Here is a 15,444-nt window from a genome sequence, read left to right as displayed (position 1 = left end):
ATTGAGTTATAAGATCTCTTCATAAGTTAAATGTAATATATAATACATTATATTGATGTGTTATATATTCATTAATTATATAATTGATAGAATTAATATTAATACCAATAATATATTGCTTATATACAATACATATATGTACTTATAGTATAATATATATTTCTCAGCACTATAGAATGCATAATCATCATTGGTCTTTTAACTTTATGGTATTTTCTATATACATGTGCCTTTGCTCATTTGGAGGAGAATTTACATCATTAAAATATTGACTCTTCATTACCATGACATAATGTATCCATGCATCTATGTATACTTGTCTTTTCTAGCTTTAAATAGGATTCTAGAACTTTTTGTTTGTATTCAAATAGATTCTGAAAACAAGTAATTTTTAAGTATTTGTTGCTACTTTCCCCCTATTTTATCTCCTGCTGATTGATGTTGTTATATTGCTGTGTCTTTGTTTTGACTTGCAGATTCCTTGAAGACCTGATAAACTCTCTGGAAACTTGTCTGAATAAACTACCCGCATATAATTTTGCATACAATTTCAGAGACTCAGTTATCTCTTGATGTTCAGACAGACCTTTTAGTTGTGTATTAACCCTTAGTTTAAATATTCTGTAATATATGAAAGCTATTAAAGTTTGCATTTTTAAAATTCAGTCATCTTTCTGAATTATCATACATGTACTTTTTCAATGGATTTTCTAGTACTTTCCAGGTAGACAATATGTCATTTGAAAATAACAATATCATCTTCTCCTTACAAATATTTTTACTTCTTATTTTATCTATTTTATCCAGTATTTTCAGAACAATATTAAATAACCTTAGGAAAACACTAATTAGCTTTAACAAGTACTTCACCTTATGTATATATGTGCTGTTAGCTTTAGTCAATTTCTTTATCATACTATAGAAGTATCCTTCTATTCATATTTTACTGTAAGTTCTTATCAGGTATTGGTGTTGAATTTTTCTAATAGTTTTATCAGTATTTTTAGAAAGCATCATACGATTTTTATTTGTTCAGATAAAATGTTGGATTATTATTAATAGTACCAGGCAGGAGAGTCTAGGCTCTTATATTTTCAGTAAGAAAACAACCACAAATCCTGTTAGAGTAACACAAGAAAAGCTTTTCTTGATCATATGAGAGGTTTACTTTGGGGTGCCAAGGGGACACCATGTAAAAGCTTAGGAATTCAGGTTGACAAAGACGTCCCCTTAACAGCTGCCACAATCATCAGAGAAGCAGGAAGAGAACCTGGAAAATCAGACTGGTTTTAAAGTTTCTGCCCCTAAGTAACACATGTCACTTCCACTCACATTTCATTGGGTCACTCGTTCTTGCTCAGGTTTAAAAAAAGCAGAGAAGGGCAATCGTAGGTATCAGAGGAGGGATCACAGAAAGAATTCAGTTATTGTCCCAACATTTTTGCCGTCATGAAATAAACATTATTTTATGTTTTAGTCAGGGTTTTTTAGAGAAGCAGAACCAATGTATACTATAATTATATATATATGACTTCTTGAATTTTATATATGCATACCTATATATACATATATATATATATATATGACTTCTTGAAAGGAATAGGCTCTCATGATCATGGAGGCTGAGAAGTCTAGGTCCAGGAGAGCCAGTGGTGTAGTTCCAGTACAAATCTGAGTCCAAATGCAGGAGAAATCCAATGTACCCGCTCAAAAACCCTCAGGCAGAGAGAAAGAATTCTTTCTTACTCAGCCTTTTATTCTATTCAGTGCTTCAGCTGATTGGATGAGGTCCACCCACACTGGGAAGGACAATCTACGTTACTCAGTTCACAAATTCAAATGTTAATCTTATCCAGAAACATCCTCACAGACTCACCTAGAAATAATGTTTAACCAAATATCTGGGCACCCCACGGCTCAGTCAAGTTAATATATAAAATTAACCATCACACTTTATCAGGTGTATTATTGTAGTAATATAGTTCTATTATTTTATCATTATTTATTTATTATTTAAGTACTACCCCTTGTTTCTTTTTATTTGAATTTATCCAATATATACCTGCCCAATCCTTTTTAAATATTGTGTTTAATTATTTTAGTGCATTTGTTATATACATAGTAAACATTTGAATGTTATTTTGTGAACCAGTCCAGACTCTTTAGCTTTTGTTAGGGAAGTTTATAAATTCCAGAAAGGACAGAAAGGATGAAGGGTAAGAGATTCCTCATTTGAGAATGGGCACCAGGGATTTTTTGACTCCTGGGCTTTTCAGAAGAACGAAGCAATAAATTCTATACTTTTGCTTAAATAACTCTTAACTGTGTTTCTGAACTTGAAGTCAATTAGTCCCACTTGCATTTCAGATAATTCTGATTAATGAGTTCTATCGCCTTATAATATACTTCTGGCTATTTATACTGCCTGACTGTTTTGTCTTTTCTTATCCTATCTTTTGCTATACCTCCAATGTTCCTATTGCTTTATCTTATCTTCAATGGTATAAAACTTTACTTATTTTCATTCTAGTAGCAAATGCCTGTATATTTTTAAATGTGAGCCTCTATTTTTCCTCCAATGTAACAATCATTTTAAAATAAATTATTTATCCTGCCTCTTTGCATGAGGAGCTTGTATGCTGTATTTCCTCTCCTCCATAACCGACAATTCTCACATTATGGAGAATAATCTAGATTTTTACAACCCGATTATTAGTATTAACTTAATTGTTACATTACACATTTAAAACAGCTGTATTATATCCATTTTAACAATTGTTTGACAATCAATTATCAAGTTTTACTCTGCCTATGGCCACTTCTCTTACAACCAGTTTGCCCATATTTCAGATCTTTTTTTTTTTCATTTATCGGATGAAAAGGGTAATTTTCTAAATATGTTTTTTTTTTTAAGAAAGATATTCAGATTCTTTATTTTATGAATGCTTACAAGCATATGATTTTTTTTTTCCTTTTTGTATGTCATATTGTTTAGGATCAAGTTTGGCTACATCTAAGAGAAAATCCTAAATGAAAAATTGCTTAAAATACATTAACATTTATTTCTCTCTCACATAAATGAAACCTGGGCATACAAAGTCCAGACCTGATCTGGTAGTTTCATGAATTTTGTTAGTGATCCAGGCTTTATACTTTGCCATCCCTGGAGTGCACAGCATTCTCATGGTCCAAGGTGGTTGCTCAAGTGCCAATCATCACATGCACTTTCCAGGCAGAAGAATCGAGGAACAGAGAGATGAGAAAGTAAAGTTACTCCTTCCTTTTAAGGAGAATTCGTGGAAGTTTACACACTTCCAGTTATATCTCATTGAACCAATAGGAAGAAAATTTTCAAATCAACGCACATAATTGCAAGGAAAATTAAGAAATGTGCCTGACTAAAATTGAAGGAGAGAATGGAAATTTGAAAGTACATACAAGTTCTGACTACATAACTGAGCATTACTTTTTATGAATAAATAAAATTTGGGGGTTACAAACTTTCTAAATTCTCTGTCAATATTGCTTAATTATACCTGTCTTAAAAGAAAAGTAATTATCCAGATTTTTCACTTTTGTAAGTAATCTCTCCTTTTTTCTCTTCTCAACATGCATTTTCTGAACTTGATATTTATCTCTGGAATTATAGAGAAAAATTCAAATGTGTACATATATACTGTTTTTCATTACTTTATTTTGAATTCAATAATCCTTTTTAATTTGAAGATTATAGTCTTTCTTCCTCTCAGACAGTTTCTTTCTATTACTTTGATTTTTGTTTCTCTTCCATTTATTCTGCTTTTACTCTGGCATTTGTACTATAAATACATTGGCTTTCTTAGAGCTCTAGCTTCAGTAACTTATCATCCCTCCCTTATATTTTTATTTACTTCTGGAGAATTTCTTTACCTTATTTTCTGAGTCACTAATTGACTTATGATACATTTCCTCATTTGTCTGAAGTTTACTGTTAAAAATTTAGTAATATTTTTCCTTAGGAATAACAGTTCCTAATCTTGTTTCTCAAATTTTGTTGTGAATAAAAGATAGAGGAACTTTTGTTTTCTCTTCTTCCCTGTTTCATGTAGTAAGACCATTTCACAGGAACGCATCTGTACTGATTCTTCAGCACTACCTTCTTTTGGACTACTGAGTCTTTTCACCCACCTGGTAATTTTTCTCTGTCTGCATATTCTTAAACAAGAAGTCTATATTTGCCTGCTAATGTGATTTGTGGTTTATTTTTCAGAGGTTGTGTTTAAATTTTCATCCCCTATGAAAGAGGAAGAGAATGTTTATATTTTCTGTGGTTTGATTCTGCTGGCCTGGGGATCCAGATGGCCACAAGACATAGGGAAGGATGTGTTTCATCTTTTCTAGCAGGTTCTGTCCAACCACTAAAGCAGGTGACTGATTTCTGGCCCATTCTAGCCTGTAAGGTGGCCAAGAATTAATTCTGAATTGCATTTTCAAATGGAAAGGTAAAAGTTACTGTAAAGCTAAGCCTTAAGGAAAATCTCTTACTATTGCAACTGGTGGGTGTTTTTCCCCAGGTTTGTTGTGTATCAGGAGAGGTTGAGGAAATCTGCTGTGGCTGGTCACTTAAGTACAAAGAACGTTAACATATAGTACTCACGTCCAAATTGTCTAGCTAGCTAACTCTCACCTCCAGTCCTTATTATTCCAAGCTTAGCTTTCTATTCTCCCAGTCTTGTAGGGAGAAAAGCTACCCACCTACCTAATAGGCAGGACAGGTCCTTTGCCTCCATCTGCTTCATATTTTCCAAAAATTTCTCAAAGATTCTTGATCTTTGATGGAAATCCTGTGTTTCCAATGTCACATAGATATATTTTTATCTTTAGACTCCTTGTGTAATTTCAATAATTTGGGAAGAGGGAGAAGAAGTAAATGCATGGGCACACATATCTATTTTGAAACTGAAATCTGAAAATCTGGTTTTTGAGCCAAACCACAACATAAAGGACAATTTTCCAAACTACAAATATGGTTTAAAATGTTTCCACTGCTTACAGTATGTGCTGTGTGGGGTAAAATATTTTAATTATTTTCAGAGAAATAAACTTGCTTTATTTTTTAATGTTGGTAAACCTATACATACAGGAATATTATAAAGCTGAAAATATGTTAACCATCAAAAAACCAGGCTTAGCGCATTTTAAGGACTAAATTGATAAACAGGACACAAGTCTAATATTTCAGGTTGTACATAACAGAATTGTGTGGTTGCTATTTTTCCCATTGTGTATCTAAATAGTCAACTAAAAATGTCAATGGTCTGCCAAACTTTAAGACCTGTGAGGCAAATTTTGATCTTTAATTAAGTGTTGGTAATACCTACTTGACAGATTAAAACTACTTTTATCTCATTAACTTTATTAACCATATCATAATGTTTTTCCCTTTTTTCACACACACACAAATATATTAATTCCATGCTCACAATCTTCTATCACAGGCCACTATATTAAGTCACATGTGCTTACAGAGGTAAGGTCAGCCTGGCGGTCCCCATTGTAGTCAGTAAGAGCTGCTGAAATCTCCCAAATTTGGCCACCAGAATCCTCTCTGCTCTCATTGAATGGATCCATCTGGTTCTAGTGAGCAATAAAGGATAGGATTCTTTAATCAGGAACTTCAAAAAGATTAAAAATTATTTTTTTAAAAAAGATTCATCGTGAAGAACTGAACTCATACTTTAAAAGAACTACATAGATAAAGTTAGCTAACTTGTTAACCTAAAGTAAAATTAAACACAAAAGGATGTGATCTACAATCTTCATTACAATGCCTTTCTCCCAACATTGGTAATAGTAATAGTGGTGATGATGGTGATGATGATAGAAGTGATTATGGTCCCCCCTGTGTAGTAGACTTTTTTCCCATCCAGCATTCATCACCCTATGTCCATTAGCAGCTCTGGATTTTTTTCTTTCAGCAACACTGCCCTAATATTCTTGGGCACCCCTTTCTTGTTCTTACTCCACTTCCTGGTCCCTGATAGAACAAGTTGCATGGCCAAAGTCCAGGTCACAGAACCAGTTGTTGGTCCTGTGATATTGTAGGGATGAGTATGGATTTATGTTGGTCAAATTATAGAGAATCTAGGGGGGTTTGCAGGAGTGACCAGGAAAAGGGTGACTCTCTCTCCGATGAATCCAAGATGCCTGGAGCTGTGGAAATATCTGGACACCATGAGGAGGAAGCTTGCATGAGAATAGAACCAGAAGAGGGGAAGTAGAGCCAAGAGATAGAGGAAGAGGAAACAAGTTTGAGCAACACCAAACTTGAACTTAAACCTTGAACCAAGTCTTTCCTAAAGCCATTCCTACTCCTGGGCCTCTCCGTTCGTTCTCCCTTACTCACTCCTCTGCAGCTCCTGATTTGCTTTAAAGAGCCCAAAGAAATTCTCACTCAGACCACTGCATTTTCTGGAATGACTCCTATCCTCACCCCCAAGCTGTTCTCATTACTCCCTCCTTCACTGTCGTCAGGTCTCTGCTCAAATATCAACTCTCCAGAGAAGCCCCACATGACACTCTTCCAAAGAAGCACTTTCTGTCACCTCCATAACCCCACCCTGCTTTCAGCTGCCTAAGTTTCCTCGCATCTGCCATTATATAATACAGCAGGTTTTTATGTGTAGCTCCTCTGTCTCTTCCACAGGGGTACGAGCTTCCATGGGCAATAGGTGTTCCTGCTTTCTCATTGCCACATCCAGCATCAAGAAGCATGCTTACTGCACAGCAAACACAGCAACTATTTGTTGAATGAAGGAATAAATGAATCAATAAACCCCTTTGCTGTGGTTATTTTGGCTTAATCCAGGAGTAAATATTCTGTCACAGCCCAAAGTTTGCAAATGTTAGAATATCATTGTGCTAGTTTTCATGAGACAGAAATTAAGGCTTACATGGTTAAGCAGAAAGTAAATGGAGGAAGAGATTTAAAAGTCAGGTTCTGCCTGACTCCAGAGCTTTTAACAGCTAATTTCCACTGCTTTCCAAATTGCTGAGTTTAACCAGGAAGGTTTAAAAGATATTTCTCTCCTGATTATGTCCGTGTTTTCTTCTTCTAATGGATAATAAAATAATTTAATAGAAATCTCTTATAATGTTGTATTCAGTGATGAAAACCAATGGCTGATAAACTCTTGCCAAGCACAGGTGCTGTTAGAGGTATACTTTCGTAAGTAGAAAGAATTGTTGGACTGCTATACTTTTAAAGTTGATAGTAAGCTATATACAGTGAGTATATGCTTAGTGCAAACATGCATCCAGATTTTGCGTGACAATCCTGATGAATTCTTGTTATCGTCCTGGCATAACAATGACTAGCACGCCTTTTCATCTCAAAACATCATCCTGGTGTATGTGTATATATATATATATATATATATATATATATATATATATATATAATATGTATATATCAGGATGCCATATATATATATATGTATGGTTTTCTAAACTTCTGGATTTATCATTCTGCCTCATTCATACAAGAGAAACATACTACATTTCTGAAACACCCTAGCAATTACTATGGACAGAGCATTCATAGTTGAATATGCAAGTGTGTAAACAAACAATAACAGTGCACATGAAAGGAGGGAAGAGGAAGCTAGATCTCAGACTTTTTCACTTATTTCCATTTCTACAGCTGGCATGCTTTTCTAAACCACTGTCATCTTTCATTGGGACCATTGCCATAAATTCCTAAGTAGGTCCCCCACTTCCTCTCTTCTCCCCCTTCTATCTGTTAACACACTGCAGCCAAGATGAACATTTCAGACACAAACTGGATCTTATCCTCCCACTGTGAGGATTAAATAAATGTTTAAACCCAGGTGTTCTAGAAAGCAGAGCCTAAGGCAAAAGCTTACATGTTAAGACTATATTGAGGAATTCAGTGCCACGAGAGCCAGAATGAGGGAAAAGGGGAGTGAAGCAGGAAAGGAGAGAGAGAAAATGAGATGGTATGCAACTGACCCCTGCCCAGTCCCGGGTACCATGTTGACTGATTGTTCAATACTATGGGACCATCCCCCAATGGGCCTTGTGAACTATTATGTCTCAAGACAGTCTGTGGAAGGCAAGGGTGACTAGGGAGGTGAAAAGACTTTTCCTTCTATCTCCCATTGGTCAAAGATTTGTTCCTCAGCACTTTATCTCCCCCATATTTCCAGTTGAGCAAGTATGGAATCCTGAAATGATTATATCTCAGCAGCCACAGAGAGAAAAACCCTGGGGCTGGAGGGGGGAGATGTAACAGGGAGGCTTAAGACAAGGGGTAGCTCAGTGTGTTCCAGAGAAATTGGTTTTGCAGGTACTAGGAATGGAGCAGAAAGTGTGGCCAAGAGCCTTGGACACAATGAGATTGAGAGGATCTGAAGTGGTATAAAAGAGGTGTCTGATAGAGTACGTTAATATTGAGTGCCTTCTTAGAAACATATTTGTCATATTAGAAGCACCAGCAAATGTTATTCATCTATTATTTACAATTATTACAGATGAAACATTTGAAACAGGGGCTTGATGGTTATAAATACATTGTAAATAGCACAGTAGATATATGGAGATTTCTTGTATTCATTAATTATGTAGTCATTAATTATAATTAAGAATGTTCACTAATTCATTGGTTTCGATTGACCGTCCACCTTGTGCAAGACAGTGCCTGGGACTAGTGATCACGGTAGTGAACAATTAGATATGGCTCTGTCCTCATGAGAAGAAAGAGACAAACACTTGATTCTGAATTAAATCATGATTTTGATGGAGAAATAAAGGACTGCCTGGGAGCATAAAGGAAGGATATGACCTAGTCTTGGTAGGAGATTATCAAGAAGGTCAGAGAAGTAACACTTTAGTCAAGGGGAAGAAGAGAGAGAGAGAGCTTTGTGGGCAGAGGTGACAGCATAGGTGTGGTAGTTAATTGTATGTGTTAGCTTGGCTAGGTCATGATACTTGGTTTTGGGTCAAACACCAGTCAAGATATTGTTGTGAAGGTATTTTTTAGGTGACACTAACATTTAAATCAGTGGACTTTGAATAAAATAGATTATCTTTCATAATGTAAATGGGCCTCATTTAATGCTTTAAAGGCTTGAGAGAAAAGACTAAGGTCTCCTTGGGGAAGGATTTCAGCATCCAAAAGGCCTTTGGACTGGAGGCTGTAATATCAACTCTTGCCTAGGTCTGGAGCCTGCTGTCGTGCCAGCAGATTATAGACTTACTATATATATATATAGATATAGATATAGATATAGATATCTGTATCTCTCCTATTGGTCTGTCCTCTGGGGAGAACTCTGGCTAATACAACTGGGCAAAGGCCCCAAGACCACCAGAGAGCACAGCTTGTTCTAGGCTCTGAGAAAAGGGTACTGTGGTAGAGTGAAGTGTGAGTGTTTGAGCCTGGAGAGGACAGCAGGAGCCAGATATTCAGGACCTTAAGGTAGTGGCATGGATGTTCATTTTATGTTGAGTGCAATGGAAATCCATTGAATCATGTTAAGTAGGCTGGGTTGTAAACATTTAGCTTTGAAATCAGAAAACCTATGTAATAATGTGGGTGAAAGATCTTGTGATCCTGAACTAGGGTAGGGCTGAAAGAGAGAGAGAGAGAGAGAGAGAGATCAGTGGATGTGGCCTTAGCTGTTCTTATTGTGTTTGCCCTGTAGGTGCAACTGTCTTGGATCACTGCAAAATACCCACAGTAGTTGCTAGTGAATTTCTTAATTCTGGGTTCAAGATTTCCTCTTCTTGACCTGCATCTATAGCCATGGAAAAAGTTTTGTACATGATACCAGCTTCTTCCAGGCCAGAGAGATAAGTTTATTTTAAATTCGTATTCCCAATTTTTTGTTTGTTTGTTTTAGACATTGAAAAGTTTAATATTTTAACTCAAAAATGTTCAGACATCTTACAAATACCCAGGAACTCTTACCCTGGATGAGACCTGAAATCACTATAAAAGTGATGTTAATATACTCCTTTCTTTCTCTTTTCCCATTGACTTGATCTGCTAAAATATGGATTGCAAGTTTCAGTAAAAAGCTTGTGATTTATGCTTAAATAGATATAAGTACCAGTGAAATTAGAGAACAGCCAACTTCAAATTTTCTAGTTATGTGAATCTAATGCTAAGAAATTCACCAATGTTTAAATGGAGTCTTCAAATCTGCCCTGCAGCCCATTACATTCCTCTGGTACTCGTTTTCTCCAATCACTCACAATATTTCACATCTTTTTCTTTCCCTTAGAATCTCCCACCTCGTCTTCTCAGTACCTCTCCTCACCACCCAACTCCCAGCTGAAAACTTCCTCTCATACCTTTTGTGAAAACAGAAGCAATCAGAAGGAAAGTCCTCCCAAGGATCATCTAAACCCTCCTTGACTTTCTCCACTCCCACTTTTCCTTCTTCCTCTGATTTCAATGAAGAAAACGTCCCTCCATCTTTCAAAAATTAATCTATCAAATGTTCAGGTTCCCATCAAGTTTTCTGTTGTCTCCTCCAAGGTTTCAATCTCTTTGGTTATCCCCTTACTTCTTTTTTCTTTTCTTTTTTTATAAGTATATTTTTAAAATGTATTTATTTATTTTTGACTGCATAGGGTCTTCATTGTTACGTGCGGGCTTTCTCTAGATGTGGCGAGCGGGGTTACTCTTCCTTGCGGTGCGCGGGCTTCTCATTGCAGTTGCTTCTCTTGTTGCTGAGCACAGGCTCTAGGCGCACGGGCTTCAGTAGTTGTGCATTTCTAAGAATCTGTCCATTTCTTCCAGGTTGTCCATTTTATTGGCATAGAGTTGCTTGTAGTAATCTCTCATGATCGTTTGTATTTCTGCAGTGTCAGTGGTTACTTCTCCTTTTTCATTTCTAATTCTATTGATTTGAGTCTTCTCCCTTTTTCTCTTGACGAGTCTGGCTAATGGTTTATCAATTTTGTTTATCTTCTCAAAGAACCAGCTTTTAGTTTCATTGATTTTTGCTATTGTTTCCTTCATTTCTTTTTCATTTATTTCTGACCTAATCTTTATGATTTCTTTCCTTCTGCTGGCTTTGGGGTTTTTTTGTTCTTCTTTCTCTAATTGCTTTAGGTGCAAGGTTAGGTTGTTTATTCGAGATGTTTCCTGTTTCTTGAGGTAGGCTTGTATTGCTATAAACTTCCCTCTTAGCACTGCTTTTGCTGCATCCCATAGGTTTTGGGTCGTCGTATCTCCATTGTCATTTGTTTCTAGGTATGTTTTGATTTCCCCTTTGATTTCTTCAGTGATCACTTCGTTATTAAGTAGTGTATTGTGTAGCCTCCATGTGTTTGTATTTTTTACAGATCTTTTCCTGTAATTGATATCTAGTCTCATAGCGTTGTGGTCGGAAAAGATACTTGATAAGATTTCAATTTTCTTAAATTTACCAAGGCTTGATTTGTGACCCAAGATATGATCTATCCTGGAGAATGTTCCATGAGCACTTGAGAAAAATGTGTATTCTGTTGTTTTTGGGTGGAATGGCCTATAAATATCAATTAAGTCCATCTTGTTTAATGTATCATTTAAAGCTTGTGTTTCCTTATTTATTTTCATTTTGGAGGATCTGTCTATTGGTGAAAGTGGGGTGTTAAAGTCCCCTACTGTGATTGTGTTACTGTCGATTTCCCCTTTTATGGCTGTTAGTATTTGCCTTATGTATTGAGGTGCTCCTATGTTGGGTGCATAAATATTTACAATTGTTATACCTTCTTCTTGGATTGATCCCTTGATCATTATATAGTGTCCTTCTTTGTCTCTTGTAATAGTCTTTATTTTAAAGTCTATTTTGTCTGATATGAGAATCGCTACTCCAGCTTTCTTTTGATTTCCATTTGCATGGAATATCTTTTTCCATCCCCTCACTTTCAGTCTGCATGTGTCTCTAGGTCTGAAGTGGGTCTCTTGTAGACAGCATATATATGGGTCTTGTTTTTGTATCCATTCAGCCAGTCTGTGTCTTTTGGTGGAAGCATTTAATTCATTTACATTTAAGGTAATTATCGATATGTATGTTCCTATTCCCATTTTCTTAAATATTTTGGGTTTGTTATTGTAGGTGTTTTCCTTCTCTTGTGTTTCTTGCCTAGAGAAGTTCCTTTAGCATTTGTTGTAAAGCTGGTTTGGTGGTTCTGAACTCTCTCAGCTTTTGCTTGTCTGTAAAGGTTTTAATTTCTCCATCGAATCTGAATGAGATCCTTGCTGGGTAGAGTAATCTTGGTTGTAGGTTTTTCTCCTTCATCACTTTAAGTATATCCTGCCACTCCCTTCTGGCTTGCAGAGCTTCTGCCGAAAGATCAGCTGTTTACCTTATGGGGATTCCCTTGTGTGTTATTTGTTGTTTTCCCCTTGCTGCTTTTAATATGTTTTCTTTAATTTTTGATAGTTTGATTAATATGTGTCTTGGCGTGTTTCTCCTTGGATTTATCCTGTATGGGACTCTCTGTGCTTCCAGGACTTGATCAACTATTTCCTTTCCCATATTAGGGGAGTTTTCAACTATAATCTCTTCAAATATTTTCTCAGTCCCTTTCTTTTTCTCTTCTTCTTCTGGGACCCCTATAATTTGAATGTTGGTGCGTTTAATGTTGTCCCAGAGGTCTCTGATACTGTCCTCAGTTCTTTTCATTCTTTTTTCTTTATTCTGCTCTGCAGTAGTTATTTCCACTATTTTATCTTCCAGGTCACTTATCCATTCTTCTGCCTCACTTATTCTGCTATTGATCCCATCTAGAGTATTTTTAATTTCATTTAGTGTGTTTTTCATCGTTGCTTGGTTCCTCTTTAGTTCTTCTACATCCTTGTTAAATGTTTCTTGCATTTTGTCTATTCTATTTCCAAGATTTTGGATCATCTTTACTATCATTATTCTGAATTCTTTTTCAGGTAGACTGCCTATTTCCTCTTCATTTGTTAGGTCTGGTGTGTTTTGACCCTGCTCCTTCATCTGCTGTGTGTTTTTCTGTCGTCTCATTTTGCTTATGTTACTGTGTTTGGGGTCTCCTTTTCACAGGCTGCAGGTTCGTAGTTCTCATTGTTTTTGGTATCTGTCCCCAGTGTCTAAGGTTGGTTCACTGGGTTGTGTAGGCTTCCTGGTGGAGGGGACAAGTGTCTGTGTTCTGGTGGATGAGGCTGGATCTTGTCTTTCTGGTGGGCATGTCCATGTCTGGTGGTGTGTTTTGGGGTGTCTGCGGCCTTATTATGATTCTAGGCAGCCTCTCTGCTAATGGATGGGGCTGTGTTCCTGTCTTGCTAGTTGTTTGGCATAGGGTGTCCAGCACTGTAGCTTGCTGGTCGTTGAGTGAAGCTGGGTCTTGATGTTGAGATGGAGATCTCTGAGAGATTTTTGCCATTTGATATTACTTGGAGCTGGGAGGTCTCTTGTGGACCAGTGTCCTGAAGTTGGCTCTCCCATCTCAGAGGCACAGCCCTGATGCCTGGCTGGAGCACCAAGAGCCTTTCATCCACACGGCTCAGAATAAAAGGGAGAAAAAAATAGAAAGAAAGAAAGAAAGTGGATAAAATAAAATAAAATAAAGCTATTATAATAGAAAATAAGAAAAAAATTATTAAGAAAAATTTTTTTTAATTTTTTAAAATAAATTTATTAATTTTTTATAATAAAAAATAAGAAAAAATTATTAAGAAAAAATTTTTTTTAAGTTTTTAAAATAAAAAATATGAAAAAACTTATTAAGAAAAAAATTTTTTTTAATTTTTAAAAATAGAAATTAAGGAAAAAATTATTAAGAAAACTTTTATTAAGAAAAAAAAATTTTTAAGTAAAAAAAAAAAAAAAAAAAGGACGGACCGAACCCTAGGACAAGTGGTGAAAGCAAAGCTATACAGACAAAATCTCACCCAGAAGTATACACATATACACTCACAAAAAAAGGAAAAGGAGAAAAATTAATATATCCTGTTCCCAAAGTCCATCTCCTGAATTTGGGATGATTCGTTGTCTATTCAGGTATTTAACAGATGCAGGTACATCAAGTTGTTTGTGGAGCTTTAATCCGCTGCTTCTGAGGCTGCTGGGAGAGATTTCCCTTTCTCTTCTTTGTTCGTACAGCTCCTGGGGTTCAGCTTTGGATTTGGACCCGCCTCTGCGTGTAGGTCGCCTGAGGGCATCTGTTCTTCGCTCAGACAGGACGGGGTTAAAGGAGCAGCTGCTTCGGGGGCTCCCGCTCACTCAGGCCGCGGGGAGGGAGGGTACGGAGGAGGCGGGGCGAGCCTGCGGCGTCAGAGGCCGGCGTGCCGTTGCAGGAGCCTGATGCGCCCCGTGCGTTCTCCCGGGGAAGTTGTCCCCGGATCACAGGAGCCTGGCCAAGGCGGGCTGCACAGGCTCCTGGCACGGGAGGTGTGGAGAGTGACCTGTGCTCGCACACAGGCTTCCTGGTGGCGGCAGCAGCAGCCTTAGCGTCTCCTGCCCGTCTCTGGGGTCCGCGCTGATAGCCGCGGCTGGCGCCCTTGTCTGGAGCTCGTTTAGGCGGCGCTCTGAATCCCCTCTCCTTGTGCACCGCGAAACAAAGAGGCAAGAAAAAGTCTCTTACCTCTTCGGCAGCTCCAGACTTTTTCCAGGACTCCCTCCCGGCGAGCTGTGGTGCACTAACCCCTTCAGGCTGTGTTCACGCCACCAACCCCAGTCCTCTCCCTGCGATCCGACCGAAGCCCGAGCCTCAGCTCCCAGCCCCGCCCGCCCCGGCAGGTGAGCAGACAAGCCTCTGGGGCTGGTGAGTGCTGCTCGGCGCCGAGCCTCTGTGCGGGAATCTCTCCGCTTTGCCCTCCGCACCCCTGTGGCTACGCTCTCCTCCGTGGCTCCGAAACTTCCCCCCTCCACCACCCGTAGTCCCCGCCCGCGAAGGGGCTTCCTAGTGTGTGGAGACCTTTCCTCCTTCACAGCTCCCTCCCACTGGTGCAGGTCCCGTCCCTATTCCTTTGTCTCTGTTGTTTCTTTTTTCTTTTGCCCTACCCTGGTACGTGGGGAGTTTCTTGCCTTTTGGGAGGTCTGAGGTCTTCTGCCAGCGTTCAGTGGGTGTTCTGTAGGAGCAGTTCCACGTGTAGATGTGTTTCTAATGTATCTGTGGGAAGGAAGGTGATCTCCGTGTCTTACTCTTCCGCCATCTTGCCCAGCCCCCCCAACCCTTAGTTCTTGACAGCGACCCCAGTGTCTCCGCCAGCAGCCAATAGACAGCTCCTTCCTGGGAGTGGCACAGGCAGCCCTACACGGTTGAGAGGTTTGGAGAAAAATTGAGAGAATGAGCTGATTCAGCTATAGATACATTTTCTTTACAGATTATTTTCCATTATAGGTTATTACAAGATGTTGAATATTATTCCCTGTGTTATACAGTACATCCTTATTGCTTCTCTATTTTATGTAGAGTGGTTTG

Source organism: Balaenoptera ricei, chromosome 5 (genome assembly GCF_028023285.1).
Source record: "Balaenoptera ricei isolate mBalRic1 chromosome 5, mBalRic1.hap2, whole genome shotgun sequence".
Taxonomy (NCBI): Eukaryota; Metazoa; Chordata; class Mammalia; order Artiodactyla; family Balaenopteridae; genus Balaenoptera; species Balaenoptera ricei.
Note: the sequence above shows the minus strand (reverse complement) of the source record.